Source organism: Pipistrellus kuhlii, unplaced genomic scaffold (genome assembly GCF_014108245.1).
Source record: "Pipistrellus kuhlii isolate mPipKuh1 unplaced genomic scaffold, mPipKuh1.p scaffold_m20_p_50, whole genome shotgun sequence".
Taxonomy (NCBI): Eukaryota; Metazoa; Chordata; class Mammalia; order Chiroptera; family Vespertilionidae; genus Pipistrellus; species Pipistrellus kuhlii.
The window spans coordinates 249,217-268,217 of record NW_023425552.1 but is presented as its reverse complement, the minus strand read 5'-3'; the positions used below and the strand labels follow the sequence as shown (position 1 = coordinate 268,217).

General features: G+C 55.0%; 2 protein-coding genes across 4 annotated transcripts in view; one reads left to right on the top strand and one right to left on the bottom strand.

Moving 5' to 3' along the window:
* Positions 1-1,965, top strand: part of IDH2 (isocitrate dehydrogenase (NADP(+)) 2) — a 40,891-nt gene extending 38,926 nt beyond the window's left edge. Inside the window, exon 12 of the mRNA XM_045573489.1 lies at positions 1,905-1,965. The gene's annotated coding sequence lies outside the window, so the exon portion shown is untranslated. The remainder of the gene's footprint in view (positions 1-1,904) is intronic.
* Positions 1-19,001, bottom strand: part of ZNF710 (zinc finger protein 710) — a 52,465-nt gene that overhangs the window by 18,002 nt on the left and 15,462 nt on the right. The window lies entirely within an intron of this gene.

Below are 19,001 nucleotides of genomic sequence, written 5' to 3'. Positions count from 1 at the left end.
ACCTCGAGGGGCAGGGATCACTGGGAGGGGGCACCCTGGGCAGAGCCCCCCCCCAGCTAGAGGGCAGGACCTGGGTGGGTGAGCCAGCCCGGACTCCTTCCCCAGTGAGGCCCCAACAGGAGTTCACACAGACCAGGGGCCACCCACCCACCCATCCAAGGCCCTCCAGGGCCCCCTTGCCTGGTGAAGTGAAACACAGCAGCTGCTCCGTGCACCAGCCCCTCTCCCTCCAATCAGGATGGTGAGACCCATCCATTCTTCAAAATTCACTCTCGCCCTAGACAGTGTGGCTCAGTGGGTACAGCGCCGGCCTGAGGCCTGAAGGCCGGTCAAGGGCACGTATTTTGGTTGCGGGCTCCTTTCCTGCCCTAACCCTAACCCTAACCCTAACCCTAACCGCCCGCCCCCAGGCAGGGGGAGGAGATGGGGCCTGTCCGGCTGGAGACACAGGAGAGGCAGGGACCCGGAAAAGCAGCGGGCAGAGGAAGTCCGGGGCAGCCGGCGAGGAGCGTGGCCTGGGCACAGCGCCCTCGCCCCGCTCGGCAGCCCAGGCCCGGCAGCCGCCGTGGCGACCGTGTGATCTCGCAGCCACCACACCGCCCGCTGCCAGGGGGCGTCAGGGGGCCTCTCGTTCACTGGGCCTCCCCGGGTCTCCGCGGGCGGACAGCCGGTGGGACGTCTGGGCTGACAGTGCGCGCACACACATCACACCCACATATCACACACATCCATACACAATACACACCACACACATCACACCACAGGCACATACACTCACACATACTTACACATCACACGTATCACATCCACATCACTCCACACACCTCTCACATACACACACCACACACACACACACACATCATCCCCACATATCACACACATCACACCACATACAGACACAACACACACACATCAATACATACACACCACACACACCACACCACACACATACACATCAATACACAATACACACCACACACATCACACCACATACACACATCCATACACAATACACACCACATACACACATCCATACACAACACACACCACACACACACATCCATACACAATACACACCACACAAATCACACCACACACATACACATCAATACACAATACACACCACATACACACATCCATACACAATACACACCACATACACACATCAAACACACACACACAACACACATCCACACACACACACACACTCACACACACACACACACACACACCACACACACACATACACACACACACACACACATCAACACATACACATCCATACACAATACACACCACACACACCACACCACACACATACACATCAATACACAATACACACCACACACATCACACCACATACACACATCAACACACACACACATCCATACACAATACACACCACACACATCCCACCACACACAAACACATCCATACACACATCACACACACACACACACACACACTCACACACACACTCACACCACACACACACACATCACACCACACACATTACACACACACACACACACTCACACCACACACACACACACACACACACTCACATCACACACACCCAATCACACACACACACACATCACACCACACACATTACACACTCACACACACACACTCACACATTACACACACACACACACATTACACACACACACACACACACATCACACCACACACATTACACACACACGCACACACACTCACACATTACACACACACACACACACACATCACACCACACACATTACACACACCCCAATCACACACACACACTCACACTCACACTGCAACCCGCCACAAGCAGGAGCGACGTGGTGCTGCCTCCTCAGCCCCCTCACCAACAATCCTACGGACACGAGGGAGGGCCGGGGCCCAGGCGGGGGAAGGGCCGCGGCACGCACACCCAGTGGCGGCCAGGGCCGGCGGGCAGGGCCCCGGCCCAGGAGCACCCAGGGCCCGCCTCTGGGTGCCCGCCTGCAGGAGGAAGCACAGACCCTCTGGGACCCAGAGAGACAGCCTGGCAGGGAGGGAGCCTGCGGCTCACAGAGCCTTCCCCGCACCGGGCCGCAGGCTCCCTCCCTGCCAGGCTGTCCCGCAGCCATGCCCGTCCCCCCGATCGCCAATCCAAAGACGGTGCCAGCCTGTGCCAACTCCACTGCGCCCAGGCAGGGTCGATAAAATATTGGTCTGCAAGGATTCAAAGTAATAATTTAAGGAACAGGACGAGCCCAGCCGGCCTGGCTCCGTGGCTGAGCGTCAACCTAGGAACCAGGAGGTCACGGTTCGGTTCCCGGTCAGGGCACATGTCCGGGTTATGGGCTTGATCCTCAGTGTGGGGCGTGCAGGAGGCAGCCGATCGATCCATGATCCTCTCACATCATTGATATCACGCCCTCTCTCTCCCTCCCTCTCTGAAATCAATGGGGGGAAAAAAAAAATTTTTTTTAAATAAAATAAATTTTGCCGTAACCGGTGTGGCTCAGTGGAGAGAACATCGGCCTGTGGACTGAAAGGGCCCAGGTTCGATTCCGGACAAGGGCACATACCTTGATTGCGGGCACATCCCCAGTAGGGGGTTTGCAGGAGGCAGCTAATGGATGTTTCTCTCTCATGGATGTTTCTAGCTCTCTATCTCTCTCCCTTCCTTTCTGTAAAAAAAAAATCAATAAAATATATATATAAAAAAATAAATTTTTAAAAAGACAGAAACGGGACGAGAAGCGCTGGTCGAGGGCCTGAACGCTGGACCCCGAAGGCTGCCAGTTCGAATCCCACCTCTGCTGCTTTGCCACGGCGAGACATGTTCCCCTCCCTCCCTCCCTCCCTCCCTCCCTCCGTGCGGCCGGTGCCAAGTGCAGCTGGCGAGAGCCTTCCTCGTGGAATGATGCCAAGCGCTCCCAGCAGAGCCTGGCAGCATTCAGCAGCGTGCCCGCCCGGGGCCACACAGCGTGCCTCGCTCGAAGCGGGACCGACCCCTGACGTCCGGCCCTCTGCCGCCCAGGACCCCGAAAACACGACTCAGTTCCCCATCCAGGAGGGAGCCTCTCCCTAAGAGAGGGGGCCCCCCCTTTCATCTGCGGGTGACTTAATGGGGTGTAAGCAGTTCTTCTGGCCCAAACCAGAAAAACCAGCCAGGCAGCCAGGCCCAGATCTGCCAGCAACTGAGCAAGCAGGTGCCCAGGGAGCAGGTGGGGCTGGGGAGAGCCGGGCGGCCTCCCTGCCCGGCCCAGGAGGCCTCTGCCAGGCGGCACCTGCTCCCAGCACCTCCTATGGCACCGCTTACAGCCCCCGCCCCAGGCTCCCGCCAGCCCAGCCAGCCAGCCAGGCCTGAGCCCTCTCTCCCATCACCTAGCCCAGCGGTGGGCAAACTCCTTCGTCCACAGAGGCAAATATCAACAGCACAACGATTGCAATTTCTTTGGAGAGTCACACGTTTTAAACTTAAACTTCACTTCTTCTAACGCCACTTCTTCAAAATAGACTCCATCCGGCCTCTCATAGCCAAGCACACCGCCTGCTGCCCTCACCCCCAGCTCCCCTGTCTCAGGCACCCCGACCAGAGAGAGCCACGCACCCCCCCTCCCCAGCCCTTCGGAGCCCCAGGCTGCCCTCTTAGGAGCGTGTCAGCCTCCAAATGGGCACCCAGTGGGTGCTCAGCAGGTGCCCCCACCCCGTCTACACTATTCTTAAAAAAATAAAAAAAATAAAAAAAATAAAAATATATATATATTATTGATTTTTTTACAGAGAGGAAGAGAGAGAGATAGAGAGTTAGAGACATCGATGAGAGAGAATCATCTATCAGCCGCCTCCTGCACACCCCCCACTGGGGATGTGCCCTCAACCAAGGCACATGCCCTTGACCGGAATCGAACCCGGGACCTTTCAGTCCGCAGGCCCACGCTCTATTCACTGGTTTTGGCTAGATTACTCTTCATGGGGCTTCAGACCGCCCCCCCCCCTTCCCTCCCTCCCTCCGGTCCGCCTGTGGTGTCTGGCTCGGTCACGGCCCCTCTGAGCTTGGGACACCCCCACTTTTCCTTGGGCGGGGGGTACCGTCCCCCCACCCTCTGTGCCCAGTGCTCTGAGGGGCAGGGAATTCCCCCTACCCCCTAGTTCCCATGGGGCTTCCACCCTCTGTGCTGTACTGTCGGCACCTAAGGACACATTCCCACCTGCTAGGGACACGCTCGATTCGAACTCGGACACCGTTATGGCTCCCACCAGCCCAGCCAGCCACGCCTGGGGCCCTCTCCTCTCCAATCACCCAGGCCAGCGGTCGGCAAACTCCTTAGTCCACAGAGCCGGATATCCACAGGACAACGACTGGCATTTCTTTGGAGAGCCGCCATGTTTTAAACGTAAACATGTCTTGCCGAGACCGGTGTGGCTCCGTGGACAGAGCGGACTGAAGGGTCCCGGGTTCGATTCCGGTTCAAGGGCATGGACCTTGGTTGTGGGCACATCCCCAGTGGGGAGTGTGCAGGAGGCGGCTGATCGATGTTTCTCTCTCATACTGTCTATCCCTCTCCCTTCCTCGCTGTAAAAAAAAAAATCAACAAAATATATTTTTAAGAAAGAATAAAAAAAAAAAGAAACATGAATGATGAGAGAGAAGCATGGGCCGGCTGCCTCCTGCACGCCCCACACTGGGGGATCGAGCACACACCCCGGGCGTGTGCCCTGACCGGGAATCGAACCCCGACCTCCTGGTTTTACAAGTTGATGCTCCCACCACTGAGCCACACCGGCCTGGCTGTTCCCTTCTCTCTCACCAACAGCGGCGAGGGGCCCAGAGGCAGCCAGCGCCCTGCGCAGCGGCGGGTTTTGCACACACGGGGAGCCGCGGAGAAAAAAATGCAAACATTCACATTCTCCCTTCCTCAAATGAACCAACTTCTCTCCTCGCCCGCCCGCCGGCCGCGGAACACAGAAGCGCTATTCAAAACGGAAAAGAAAAAAGAAGTGGGGAGGAAAAAAAAAAAAGAGGCAAGAAGAAGAAGAAGAAGAAGAAGAAGAAGAAGAAGAAAAAGGAACTGAATAGAAGAAGGAAGAAAAGGGAGGTGGGGGGAGGGGAGGAGAGAGAGAGGGTGAGAGCAGCCGCCAGGGAAGGGACTGAAAGCACAGATACAAAAGGGAGAAAAAGACAAGAGGTGGGAGAAGGAGGAGCGCTGGGGAGCAGGGGAGGGGGGGCTGGGGGGAGGGGGGGCTCAGGGGAGAGAAGGGGAGGGAGAGGGGGGCTTGAAAGGGAGCAGCCGGCACAGGGGACACCCCCCCACCCTCCCCATTCACAGGAGGTGCCAATCACAGCCACAATGCACACCCTCCCTCCTTTTCTCCTTCTCTCCTTCCGGGGGAGAGAGGGAGGGGGCAGGGGGGCAGGCTGAGAATGGCGAGTTAATGCCGAAAAGTACAGAAAAGAAACTCGGTGCCAGGGGAGACGCGTCCGAGAGCTGCTCTCCCGGGCGGGGGGCTCCCTCCCTCCTGGGGGGTGGGGGTGGGGGCACGGGGGGCTGGCGGCCAGGCCATGGGCTCCATGTCCGTGTCAGCGCCCCTGCCCTGGCCCCTGCCGCCTGCCACAGGCCCTGGGTGAACCCCATGGGGACGCTGTGGGTGGGGGGAAGGCCCAGCCCACGCGGGGGGCACTGGGCACGCGCGGAACTGGGGTGACACGGGCCTGGGATGGGCGGGCTGCTCCCGGGAAGCCTGGCCTGCTGGGCCTCGGTCCAGGAGGGGCACAGGCTGGGCCGGCCCCTTTTCCGCGTGGACTCCGAGGCTTGTGGTCACCCCAGATGGGCACGTTCCTGAGTTAGCGGGGAACTGGCGGTGACAGGACACGCGGGGTTCCCGGAGGGAACCTGTTTGAGAACAGGCCTGGCTTTAGACGTCCATCCATCCCCCCTCCCACCTCCTTCAGACATCAGTCACCACCGGGTGCCCCTGGGGGCCGGGGCCGGGACTCGGGACACCCCTGCCTACACGTGGCCCCTGGTCTGGTGCCCGAATGACTCCCAAGACGTCCCTCTGAGATCCCAAGATCCCTTTGACCTATTTATTTACTTTTTAAAAAATATATTTTTATTGATTTCAGAGAGGAAGGGACGGGAGGATAGAGAGAGATAGAAACATTGATGATGATAGAGATCATCGATCAGCTACCTCCTGCACGCCCCCAAGGTACATGCACTTGACAGGAATCAAACCCGGGAGGAAACTTCAGTCTGCAGGCCTCCGCTCTATCCACTGAGCCACACCGGCCGGGGTCCCTCTGTCTTTCCTCCTCTTGCTCCTCCTGCCTTTCAATGCTCAGCGCGTGGAGGAAGCGAGCCCTGACGAGGGGTCACCTTCCCGCAGAGGTTTCCTCTTCCCTCTGACCGTCCGGGCGCCGGGCGATGATGACAAGGGCCTGGGACCTGGGAGGCTGTGTGGAAGGAGGGAGGCTGGCGGGCTTACTGACTGATGATTGAACCGATGATGGATGGACGGAGGCGAGCCTCAGCCTCGCTCATCAGTCTGCACCCAGCTCAGCAGCCCTGGGCTGGGGTTACAAAGCGAAGAGGAGCCCTGGCCGGTGTGGCTCAGTGGATAGAGCGCCGGCCTGCGGACTGAAGGGTCCTGGGTTCCATTCCGGTCAAGGGCACATGCCCGGGGTTGTGGGTTCAATCCCCAGATCTATCTATCTATCTTTCTTGCTTGCTTTAAATATATATTTTATTAGTTTTCCACAGAGAGGAAGGGAGAGGGATAGGGAGTAAGAAACATCGATGAGAGAGAAACATCGACCAGCTGCCTCCTGCACACCTCCCACTGGGGATGTGCCTGCAACCAAGGTATGTGCCCTTGCCCGGAATTGAACCCGAGACCCTTGAGTCTGCAGGCGGACGCTCTATCCACTGAGCCACACCGGCCAGGGCCCCCCAGGTGTCTCTATCTCTCTTACAAAGTGACAGGACGGGTCCGAGGCCCCGAGATGCTCTAGTTGGGGGGAGCAGGGGCGTCCCAGATCCTGGGAAAGAAAACCCCGCCTTAGCCGTTTCTGGGAAAGGCTGCTATGACGTTGGAACGGGACCAAGAGGGCCTCCAACCCCAATCAGGAAGCCAAGGGAAGGGACATGCGGAACATGCAAAACGTCCGGGCCGCCAGGAGCACGGCTCTCTTACATGCATGCCAACCCAGCACACGCCAATAACAGCAAATACTCATGGATGCGTGTCCCGTGCCTTCCCAGGCGCGGGCGAGCCCGGCTCTGCGCTCACGGCGCTTGCGGTGGGGGGAGCGGCGGGCAGGCACACAAGCGTGACCGTTTGGTGCTGTCGGGGCTGTGTGAGGGCGAGGACAGGGGCCGGGCCCCGAGGGTGTGCACAAGGAGGGTGGTGGCAGGAGCAAACCAGCCTGAGCCCTGGACCCCTCCCCTCAACCAGGCCCCAGCTCCAGCCCCAGCCCCAGCCCAGCTCAGCCCAGCCCCAGCCCCAGGCCCCAGCCCCCAGCCCCAACCCAGCCCAGCCCAGCACCAGAACCAGACCCAGCCCCAGTCCCAGCTCAGCCCCAGAGCCAGCCTCAGCCCCCCAGCCCCAGCCCCAGCCCCAGCCCCAGCCCCAGCCCCGCCCCAGCCATAGAACCAGCCCCAACCCAGCCCCAGCCCCAGCCATAGAACCATCCCCAGCCCCATACCCATCCCCAGCTTCAGCCCTAGAACCAGCTCCAGCCCCAGTCCCAGCCATAGCTCCAACTCTAGCCCCAGCCCCAGAGCCAGCCCCAGCCCCAGCCCCAGCCCCCAGCATCAGCCTCAGAACCAGCCCAGCCCCAGCCCCAGCTCAGCCTCAGCCCCCAGCCCCAGCCCTAGCCCCAGCCCCAGCCCCCAGTCCCAGCCCCCAGCCTCAGCCTCAGCCTCAGCCTCAGAACCAGCCCAGCCCTAGCCCCAGCCCCAGCCCCCAGCCTCAGCCTCAGAACCAGCCCAGCCCCAGCTCAGCCTCAGCCCCCAGCCTCAGGCCCCAGCCCCAGCCCCAGCCCCAGCCCCAGCCCCAACCCCAGCCCCAGCCCCAGCCCCAGCCCCAGGCTGCAGGGCCACTCAGCATGGTGGTCATGGCGCTCACATGCACACACATACGTTTCCACTGCCACTTCTGCTGGGCGTTAAGATTTTTTTTAGTCCTAACCAGTTTGGCTCAGTGGATAGAGCGTCGGCCTGCAAACGAAAAGGGTCCCGGGTTCGATCCCAGCCAAGGGCACATGCCCGGGTTTCGGGCTCCATCCCCAGTGTGGGGCGTGCAGGAGGCAGCCGATCCATGATTCTCTCTCAACACGGATGTTTCCATCTCTCTCTCTCTCTCTCCCTCTTCTTTCCTCTCTGAAATCAATAAAGAAAAAACATTTTTATAAAAGAAAGGAAAATATCCTCGGGTGGTGAGGATTCACAATAAAAAGATTTTTTTCCCCCCCTAGGAAGTCTGAACTTGGAAAATGTTACAGCCACACCCTAGTTGTGCCAGCGTGAGGGGGCTGGTGTCACCCTCGCCCTCCCCCTCCGGGGACAAGGCCCCTCGCTCGGAGCCTTCGGCCTCAGCTCTGACACGGCAGATGCAAGATGCAAATCCAAAGGAGGCAGAGGGCGGTGGGAGGGTGCTGGGGGCGGTGACAGCTGACAGCGAGGGAGCAGGATGAAAAATGACCCCAGTGCCGACACCTCTATCCACAGTTCAGAGACTAAATCCAGAACCAGCGCTCGGAGTCATCAGGACGGCTTAGGTCACGTTCTAGAGCATTCCGCATCCCCAGCCCAGCACTCAGGGACGAGGGGCCACGGTGGCGGGTCCAGGGCTGAGGGTAGGCGATACCCATCCTATCACTTAGTGTAAGCAGAGCAAAGGTATCAATTCTGCCCCGTCTCCCAGCTGCCTCTGCAGAGTGGTGGCTGCTGGGAGCCCTGGATCTGCCCGGCCAGCATGGCTCAGTGGTTGAGCATCGATCTATGAACGGTTCAATTCCCGGTCAGGGGCGTAGGCTCGGCTTGCTAGCTCGGTCCCCAGTAGGGGGCGTGCAGGAGGCAGCTGATCCGTGGTTCTCTCTCAGCATGGATGTTTCTCTCTCTATATATATACTATACTAATAAATATATATAAAATGTTACTACCTCTTTTTTTTTTTTTTTTTTTTTACAGAGAGGAAGGGAAAGGGATAGAGAGTTGGAAACATTGATGGGAGAGAAACACCGGTCAGCTGCCTCCTGCACACCCCCCCCCCCAATGGGGACGTGCCCGCATCCAAGGTACATGCCCTTGACCGGAATCGAACCTGGGACCCTTCAGTCCGCAGGCCGACGCTCTATCCACTGAGCCAAACCGGTTAGGGCTAAACCACCTCTTGGTGGCTGGACAGGACATGCTATACCTCAGTCAGGGCTAGGGGACAAAGGAGACACCCGTATTTTCGCCCTAGGACGTTTTTAAACACAATGAAGCAATGATCAGGAGTCTCACAACGATGCAAACTTGAAGGCACGCAGGCAAGGCCAGAGTCTGTTCTAGAAGACAGCTGGCCAGCTGGACTCTTCAAAGCCAATGTCACACACACACACACACACACACACACACTCACACTCACTGCACATACAGCAGGGGCCTGCTCCAGGTCAGAAGAAGCTAAGGCAGTGGTCGGCAACCTCATGAGTCCACAGAGCCAAACATCCACAGGACGACGACTGACATTTCTTTGGAGAGCCACATTTTTTAAACTTAAACTTCTTCTATAATGCCACTTCTTCAACGCAGACTCGCCCAGGCTGTGGTATTTTGTGGAAGAGCCACACTCAAGAGGACAAAGAGCTGCCTGCGCAATAATAACCCAATAACGCCAGAGCACTTGCAAAACTGTGTGCACTGACCGGGAATCGAACCGCGACCTCCTGGTTCATGGGTCGATGCTCAACCACTGAGCCACACTGGCAGGGTTATTTATATATATATATATTTATATATATTTTTAAATATATTTTATTGATATTTTACAGAGAGGAAGAGAGAGGGATAGAGAGAAAAGTCGATGATAGAGAAACATGTATCAGCTGCCCCTTGCACAACCCTACGGAGGATGTGCCCGCAACCAAGATACATGCCATTGACCGGAATCGAACCTGGGACCTTTCCGTCTGCAGGCCGACAGTCTATCCACTGAGCCAAACTGGTTTTGGCTAATATATATATTTTTAATTGATCTCAGAGGGGAAGGAAGAGAGAGAGAGAAACATCCATGACGAGAGAGGAATCATGAATCGGCGGCTGCCTCCTGCGTACCTCGCATCGGGGATCGAGCCCGCCACCTGGGCGTGTGCCCTGACTGGGAATCGAACCGCGACCTCCTGGTTCATAGGTCGATGCGCAAACCACTGAGCAACACCGGCCTGGCTCATGTGTCTTTTCAGCAAGTCCATGCCAGCCTCTCCCTAGGAGGGCAGGGCCTTGAAGGCCATAGCCCAGGGTCTGGGTGCCATTGTGGGGCAGCAGGTATTACTGGTAGGCAAGGCGGGCGGAGGGTGGGGGTGAGGGTGGAGGTGGCGGGAAGTGTCAGGATCCCAGGGCCGCTCTGAAAATCCTCTGGTGACAATGTGAAGAGGGTGAGGGAAGACCCTGGGCTTATCTGGTTTAACCCCTTCACCCCCTGCAGCCCGGCCCCAGCCCCGGCCCCAGCCCCAGGCCTTCCCAGAAGCCCCTATCTTGAGCATGACAGCCAGGTTTGCTACCAGGGCTCAGGGGGTGGGTGTCACGGGGCAAAATGACGCCGGCTTTGCCGGCGGCCATGAGGGCTGACAGCTGACTGTGGGGAGGAGGTGGGGAGGAGTGACACATGCAAACAATGAGATTCATTCCAGGCTCCAGATGATGGCCGGAGACCATCTGGTCCGAGCCAGAGGCCGCCGCCGAGGGAGGAGATGGAGGGACGATGGAGGGACGGCCCTCAGTGGGGGAAGGCACCGGCTCCAGCCGCTCCGGGGAGGGACCGAGGCCTGGTATCCAAGGAGAGACGGGAAACTCAAACAGGACCAAATGGACACAGCAAACATAGGGAGGGTTTTCCTCCAAGACACACAGTGGCGAGAGGAGGAAGAGAGGGACGGAGGGGGAGGGACGGGGGAGGGCAGCCAGGATGGAGGGGAAGGAAGGCAGAAGGAATGGGAGGGAGGGCGGGCAGGAGGCTGCCTGCGTTGTTACAGAGAAAGGGAGAGACAGAGGGCGGCGAGAAGGGCCAAAGGAGAAGCTGCAGCAAAAGTCACTCGAACCCTCGACAGATGTGCCCGTGGGACAGGGTGGGGAGGACATATCTGGGGACTCAGGCGGGTCTGGATGTAAAGTCCCTCTTCGACCAAAAAGAAGCCCAGTTTTTAAAAAAATATTTTTTTAATTGATTTCAGAGAAGAAGGGAGAAGGAAGAGAGAGAGAAACATCATTGATTGGCTGCCTCCTACACGCCCCTCTAGTGGGATGAGCCTGCAACCCAGGCATGTGCCCTTGACGGGAATCAAACCTGGGACCCTTCAGTCTGCAGCCAATGCTCTATCCACTGAGCCACACCAGCTAGGTCTAATTTTAAAAAATATATTTTTTATTGATTTTTTTTTTTTTTTTTTTTTTTTTTTTTTTTTTTTTTTTTTTTACAGAGAGGAAGGGAAAGAGATAGAGAGTTAGAAATATCAATGAGAGAGAAACATCGATTAGCTGCCTCCTGCACAGCTCCTACTGGGGATGTGCCCGCAACCAAGGTACATGCCCTTGACCTGAATCGAACCCGGGACCCTTCAGTCCGCAGGCCGACGCTCTATTCACTGAGCCAAACGGGTTAGGGCACTAATTTTTTTTTTTTTTTAATAATTTTTTAAAAAAAATTCTCACCCGAGGATATTTTCCCATTGGTTTCTAGAGAGGGAGCGGGGGAGAGAGGGAAAGACAGAGAGAAACATCCATGCGAGAAAAAACCACATTGATGAGTTACCTCCTGCACGCACCCCGACCAGGGCCCGGGCCGGGGGGGGGAGCCTGCATCCGAGGTGCGTGCCCCTTGATCGCAATCGAACCCGGGGACCCTTAGGTCCGCACAGCCCGATGCTCTACCCACTGGGCAACACCGGCCGGGGCCAGGGTGCCTGGGCCTCGTGGCTGTGCCTTCGCCATCTCGAGAATTTAGACTCCTTTTTTTTTCCAATCAGGAGCCTCATGTCCATTGCACACCAGGCCCTCCCTGCCCAACAGCCGCCGGCGGCGAGCTGACCTTTTGGAGGACGGCTGCCGGAGGGAGAGGCGAGCAGGAAGGCAGGGGCGGCTCTGCGGCTGCTCCCTGTTTGCTCACCAAACACAGGCCCCTGCACTGTTGACTCAGCCATTAGGCCTGAGCAAGCACAGGGCTTCCCTGCCAGCCCAGGGAGCCAGCCCAGGGAGCCAGCCCAGCTCCGATGCAACGCGTGAGGAGCCCCCACTGGGGATGTGCCTGCAACCAAGGTACATGCCTTGATTGGAATCCAACCCAGGACCCTTCCATCCACAGGCCGACCCTCTAGTCCACATGTGTCAAACACAAGGCCCGCGGGCCAAATCCGTGCCGCCAGGCCTTGCAATGTGGCCCGCACCGCGCTGTCATCACTGCACTCCGCTGCATTTCCATCACAATGACAGTTTATGACTGTTCAGTAAACCATTCGGCCCGCGATTTAGGCTGGATTTTAGGTTTTGGCCCCTTCTCTGATTGAGTTCGACACCCCTACTCTAGTCTATACGCTGAGCCACACCAGTTTCGGCGTCACCTTTTTTTTTTTTTTTTTAATGGTTATTTCAGAGAGGAAAGAAGAGGGCAATAGGATCAGAAACATCCACGATGAGAATCATCGATCGGCTGCCTCCTGCACGCCCCCTCCTGGGAATGGAGCCCGCAACCCGGGCACGTGCCTTTGATCTGAACGGAACCGGTACTCCTCCGTCCACAGGCCGATGCTCTGCCCACTGAGCCAAAGCCGCCAGGAGCTGAGGCCATCTCTTAAACGCGTGGTTGGCAAACCGCGGCTCGCCGCGAGCCACCTGCGGCTCTTTGGCCCCCTTGAGTGTGGCTCTTCCACAAAATACCACGGCCTGGGCGAGTCTATTCGGAAGAAGTGGCATCAGAAGAAGTTTACCGTATTTTTCGGACCATAAGACGCATTTTTTTCCCCCCAGAAGTCGGGGGGAAAAGTCCCTGCGTCTTATGGTCCAAATATAGCCTACACATGTACTTTAAAAAAAAATTTTTTTTTACTTGCCCGGCTCTGTGTGGTCTCTGTGTGCTTGCCCGGCTCTGAAATGGTTCTAAATGCTGCTGTTTACTTTACAGGGTTGATTACATGTGTTTGTGACTGTGATGTTGGGTTTTAATGCACATAAAATATTTTAGGACACTATTTGTTTCGGAATCTTTTTTTTCTTCATTTCCCTTCTTTAAAAACTGGTGCGTCTTATGGTCCGGAGCGTCTTATGGTCCGAAAAATACGGTAAGTTAAAAAAAAAAAATGTGGCCCTCCAAAGAAATGTCAATCATTGTCCTGTTGGTATTGGGCTCTGTGGGCGAATGAGTTTGCCGACCCCTCTCTTCAACGATCTTGTGCCACCACGCCGCCTCGGAAGGGGCAGGGGACCTGACGGCATCATGTCCAAGGTCAGATGATGGAAACCTCTTAGGCCCCACCTTCAGGTGACTGGGAAGAGACCCAGATCCTCACAGGTGCCAAGTGTGGGAAGGAAACACACCTGCCGGCGACACCCTGAGGAAGGCGGGGCCTGGGGGGCCAGAGCAGAGCCAGGCTGGGGGAGCGGGAGGGCAGGCAGGCCTGCTGGAGGAGGGGGAATCCTGCAGGAACTGAATGAATCAGCAGGAAACCAATGGCTGTTTCCTGACGACCCCACCGGCAGCGCGGGCACACACACACACACACACACACACACACACGCACGCACGCACACGCACACACACACGCGCACACAAACACAGGAATTCGGAAATGGGAGGGCAGCTGACAATTTCCTGGAGACCCACAATGCAATCCGCTCTCCCAAGGAGCCCGCCTTCCCCGTGCAGCCGTGAGCATGCCCTTAGGGGTGTCATCTCACTCCCATCTCGCAGGACAGCCCTTCCAGGAGGGACCGCTGCTCCCCGTTGGCTAGCCGTTGACCTATGAACCAGGAGATCATGGTTCGATTCCCGGTCAGGGCACCTGCCCGGCTTGCAGGCTCGATCCCCAGTGTGGGGCGTGCAGGAGGCAGCCGATCCATGATTCTCATCATTGATTCTCCTTCCTAGGGATGTGCCTGCAACCAAGGCACATGCCCTTGACCAGAATCAAACCTGGGACCTTTCAGTCTGCAGACCGACGCTCTATCCACTGAGCCACACCGGTTTTAGCAAGTACTTTTCTTTTAAAAACAATATTTGTATTGATTTTAGAGAGCGAGGAAGTGAAAGGGATAGAGAGATAGAAACATCAATGATGAGAATCATTAATCAGCTGCCTCCTGCACATCCATCCCCATCCCCTACTGGGGATTGAGCCTGCAACCTGGGCATGTGCCCTTGACTGGAATCAAACCTGGGACCCTTCCGTCCGCAGGCCGACGCTCAATCCACTGAGCCACACCAGCTAGGGGCGAAACAGATATTCCGAATCATGCTAAGAACACACCCTTCTGTTCCTTTCCTTGGTGCACTGATTAGGCAGAAACGGATATTTGATTTTAATCCATTTCCCCTGCATACATTGGAATCAATCGGTGTTGCGTCTGTGACCCATTAGTAATGACGTCGTTACTATATTAAGCTTTCCTGACATTAAAGCCCTCCCCGCCGCCTCGCCCCACGGGGTTATGGCAGATGACTTGTTTAATATAGTATTGGATTCTGTTTCCGACGCAGCATTTTCATTCTTCAATACGGCCTCTCTATCATGTTTTAATATCAGGCTTTTTCTGCTTTTGTGGGATGGATTGGTGAGTTCTCGGCCTTTTGCTAAGCCATGGCATGGCTCAGCGTTATTAGTTATTAGTAGGATCAAAAGGGACATAAGTACCTGGCAAAACCACTTGGGGCCAGTGTTTTTGGGTAGAGGCGGTTAATGCTTTGGTAGTATCCTCAACTTCTTTCTCCACTGATAACGGATGCATTTTCAGAAAAGTATTCAATTAATGGGGGTTTCCAAATTGGAGCATACTGTGCATACATTTTTATTTTTTAAAATCTCTGCGAACTGCAGGCTCAGTCCCCAGTGTGGGGCGTGCAGGAGGCAGCGGAACCATGATTCTCTCTCCTCATAGATGTTTCTATCTGTCTCTCCCTCTCCCTTCCTTTCTGAAATCAATAAAATATATATTTACCCGTGTGTTCAACAAGTCTTAATTCTGAATAGTGTCTGTCATGCAGTGAGTTGACTGGTCTTGAACTTCATGGAGCTCACTTTTAAATTCAAGTTTATTTATTTTATTTTTTAAAATATATTTTATTTTATTTTTTTATTTTTATTTTTATTTTTTTTTACAGAGAGGAAGGGAGAGGGAGAGTCAGAAATATTGATGAGAGAGAAACATTGATCAGCTGCCTCCTGTACATCCCCCCCACCCCCCACTGGGGTTGTGCCCACAACCAAGGTCCATGCCCTTGACTGGAATCGAACCCGGGACCCTTCAGTCCGCAGGCCGGCGCTCTATCCACTGAGCCACACCGGTTACGGCTCACTCCTAATTTTTTCCTTTCTTTCTTTCTTTCAATTCTCAAAAAAGGTTTGCCAGGTTAGTCTATTTTATTGTTGGTTTAAAAACATAGTCCAGCTCTTGGATATATTTGGGGATGCCACGGTGTTTCTGTTCCTAATTCGTTTATTTCTGCTTTTATTTTTACTATTTCTTCTTCCTGTTTTCCTTAGGGGCTGTTTTTATTCTTTATGGTGTTTTTTTTGTTTGTTTTTTTCTTCCCTAAGATCTCAGGCTAAATGCTTGATTTATTCTCTTTCTCTCTCTCTCCTTAATAATAAAAGCACTTAAGGCGATGAGAATAGTGCCATATGGCTTTCTAACCAGGTTTGGTTATATGGCATTCTGGTGTTCCATGCTTTCTAAATGTTCGTCCCTATACACTTTATTTCTCCTAATAGCAACTTAGGAGAGTCTCTTAAATTTTCTCAAGTGGTTGGGGTTTTCCTTTTTTAAAAAAATTCTCACTTGAGCATATTTTTCCATTGATTTTGAGAAAGAGAGTGGGAAAGACAGAAACACCGATATTTCTATCTCTCCCTCTCCCTTCTTTCTGAAATCAATTTAAAAAATATTAAAAAAAAAAAATTAGTGGAACAAATTGATGTCTCTCTCCTCTCTCTCAAATCAAGAAACAAAAAGAGCTGGGACCGGTATGTCTCAGTGGATAGAGGTCGGCCTGCGAACTGAAAGGTCCATGGTTCGATTCCGGTCAAGGGCATGTACTTTGGTTGTGGGCCCATCCCCAGTAGTGGGTGTGCAAGAGGCAGCTGGTCGATGACTCTCTCTCATCGGTGTTTCTGACTCTCTGTCCCTCTCTCTTCCTCTCTGTAAAAAATCAATAAAATATATATATTTTTAAAAAACACGCTAGTGGAAACATTTCAGTTAGGGAGTTTGAGGAAACACAGCCAAGCGCGGAGGACGTGCTTTTGCAGATTATCTGTGAAACGCTGGGTGCAAAGCAGGCCGTTTAGCTGAACTGAGGAGGAATGCAAGCGAGTGCTACACATATTCCTCTAAGGGGTTTCTCCACTCTCAGATCAACACTTCCAAGGGGGTTTCCCTCCGTTGGATCCAACAACAACCCAAGCCCCAAGGCCCCCGGTTTATGCCAGAGTGAGCTGTCACGTCCCTTTTTTGCTCAGACCTCACAGGCGACTTCTGGACGGAGTCCAGGCCTCTGGACGCATTCCCAGATCGGCCCCTCCCGACACCTCCGGCTCCGTCTTCTGCCATCCTACCCTACGCGTCCTCTCAAACCACCACGGACGCTTCAGGCACGCCTCTTCCTTCTGCCTTCGCTCCCCTTGCCGGCTGAGATGCGGCGAAACGCCACCTCCACCAGGCAGCCCTCCCTGACTGCACGCCGCCCTGCCCTCGCCGTGTTCGGAGAGCTAGCTTTCCCGTGCTCTTGTCAACACATCCAAGATCCCCCTCTGCCAAGTCGTTCCCCTTTGTGTCATGGAATTCAGCACATAAAAATGTCTGCTGACTGAATAGAGCGGTGGTAGGCAAACTCATTCATCCACAGAGCCAAATATCCACAGGAGGACGACTGAAATTTCTTTGGAGAGACAACTTTTTAAAACTTACGCTATATAGGTAGGTACAAGGTTGTTAACGTAATGAGGGTACTCCTAAGCTGGCCTTTGCTAAGGACTCAAGGGGCCAAAGAGCCGCCTGTGGCTCAGGAGCCGCAGTTTGCAGACCACAGAGATGGGAGACGGAAAGCCTCTGGGCCCACTTCCAGGGCCTTCTCGATCCATCCTTCTCTATCCATCCTAGCTCTGTGTTTTGTTTTGTTTTCTAATATTTTATTGATTTTTTTTTTTACAGAGAGGAAGGGAGAGGGATAGAGAGTTAGAAACATCGATGAGAGAGAAACATCGATCAGCTGCCTCCTGCACGGCCCCTAATGGGGATGAGCCCGCAACCAAGGCACATGCCTTTGATCGGTATCCAACCTGGGACCCTTCAGTCCGCAGGCTGACGCGCTATCCACTGAGCCACACCGGTCAGGGCTCTCCCCACATCGTAATGGCCCAGGAAGCGAAGCGACAAGTGTCATGGGAATCCGAGGTCGCAGGAGGGAATAGGTAACACGTCGCTGTCCTCCATGGGGAAGGAGGCCTGGGATGGGGACGGGTCACGCCGGGAAGAGGAGGCGGGACGGGGCAGGTAAGGGATCTCACCCGCCAGACAGATAACGGGGCTGAAAGACAGAGCAGCCTGAAGCCGGCACGGTGTGCGGAGAGAAAGGAAGAAGAGCATATTAAATTTTAAACAAAGCCCACCCCCAGGGGATCCTCTCTCGTTTCACAGAAACCGAAACGACCCTCGTCCTCCAGGGGCTGGCTTCTGTGTTTTTGTTGTCTGTGACCCAACGGGCAGCAGCTGGCACGCCGTGTCTCTGGGGTGGGAGGTGCGGGGGGGGGGGGGGGGGGGTGCGGAGACAGACCGTGACCTTCCCGCCAGGCCTGAGAAAGCCGCGAAGGCTGGGACCGGGGTCCCTGGGGCAGGAGGGGGGTGGGGGGACCGGGCGGGGTGGGGAGACTGGGAGCCAGAGCCAGGTGGGTGCAGGGAAAGGGCAGAGACACACTGGGATGGATGTGCCAGGCCCAGGAGGTGGGCACCCGCCTGCGTGTCGCCAGGAGCCAAGGGGAAAGAAGGTGGCCAAGAAATAGGGGAAGGTCCTAGCTGGTGTGGCTCAATGGTTAGAGCGTCGGCCTGCGGACCGAAGGGTCCCGGGTTCGATTCCTGGTCAGGGCACATGCCTGGGTTGCGAGCTTGATCCCTAGTAGGGGGAGTGCAGGAGGCAGCCGATTGATGATTCTCCCTCCTCACTGATGTTTCCATCCTCTTTCCTCTCTGAAATCAATAAAAATATACTTTAAAAATTAAAATCTGCATCCTTATATGAAGTATATATATATATAGTATACTAAAATATTAATAATTATAGGTGGTTTTTTATTTTCTACCTTTTGCTTGTTTTCTAAATTTTCTACAGCCATCATACATCTCTCTGTAACGAGAGAAAAAAAAAAATCAATAAAAGCTATTTTCTGAAAAACAAAAGGGAGAGATCCGAGATCCAAGAGACTGATCGTTTCTTGGACGCTGAACTCGATCTGGAAAGAAACGGACCTGGGCAGACACGTCTTCAAGGACTAAGAGGTGGTTTCCAGGGACGAGGACATGAGATCTGGAAAAAGGCTCACGTCCTGTGC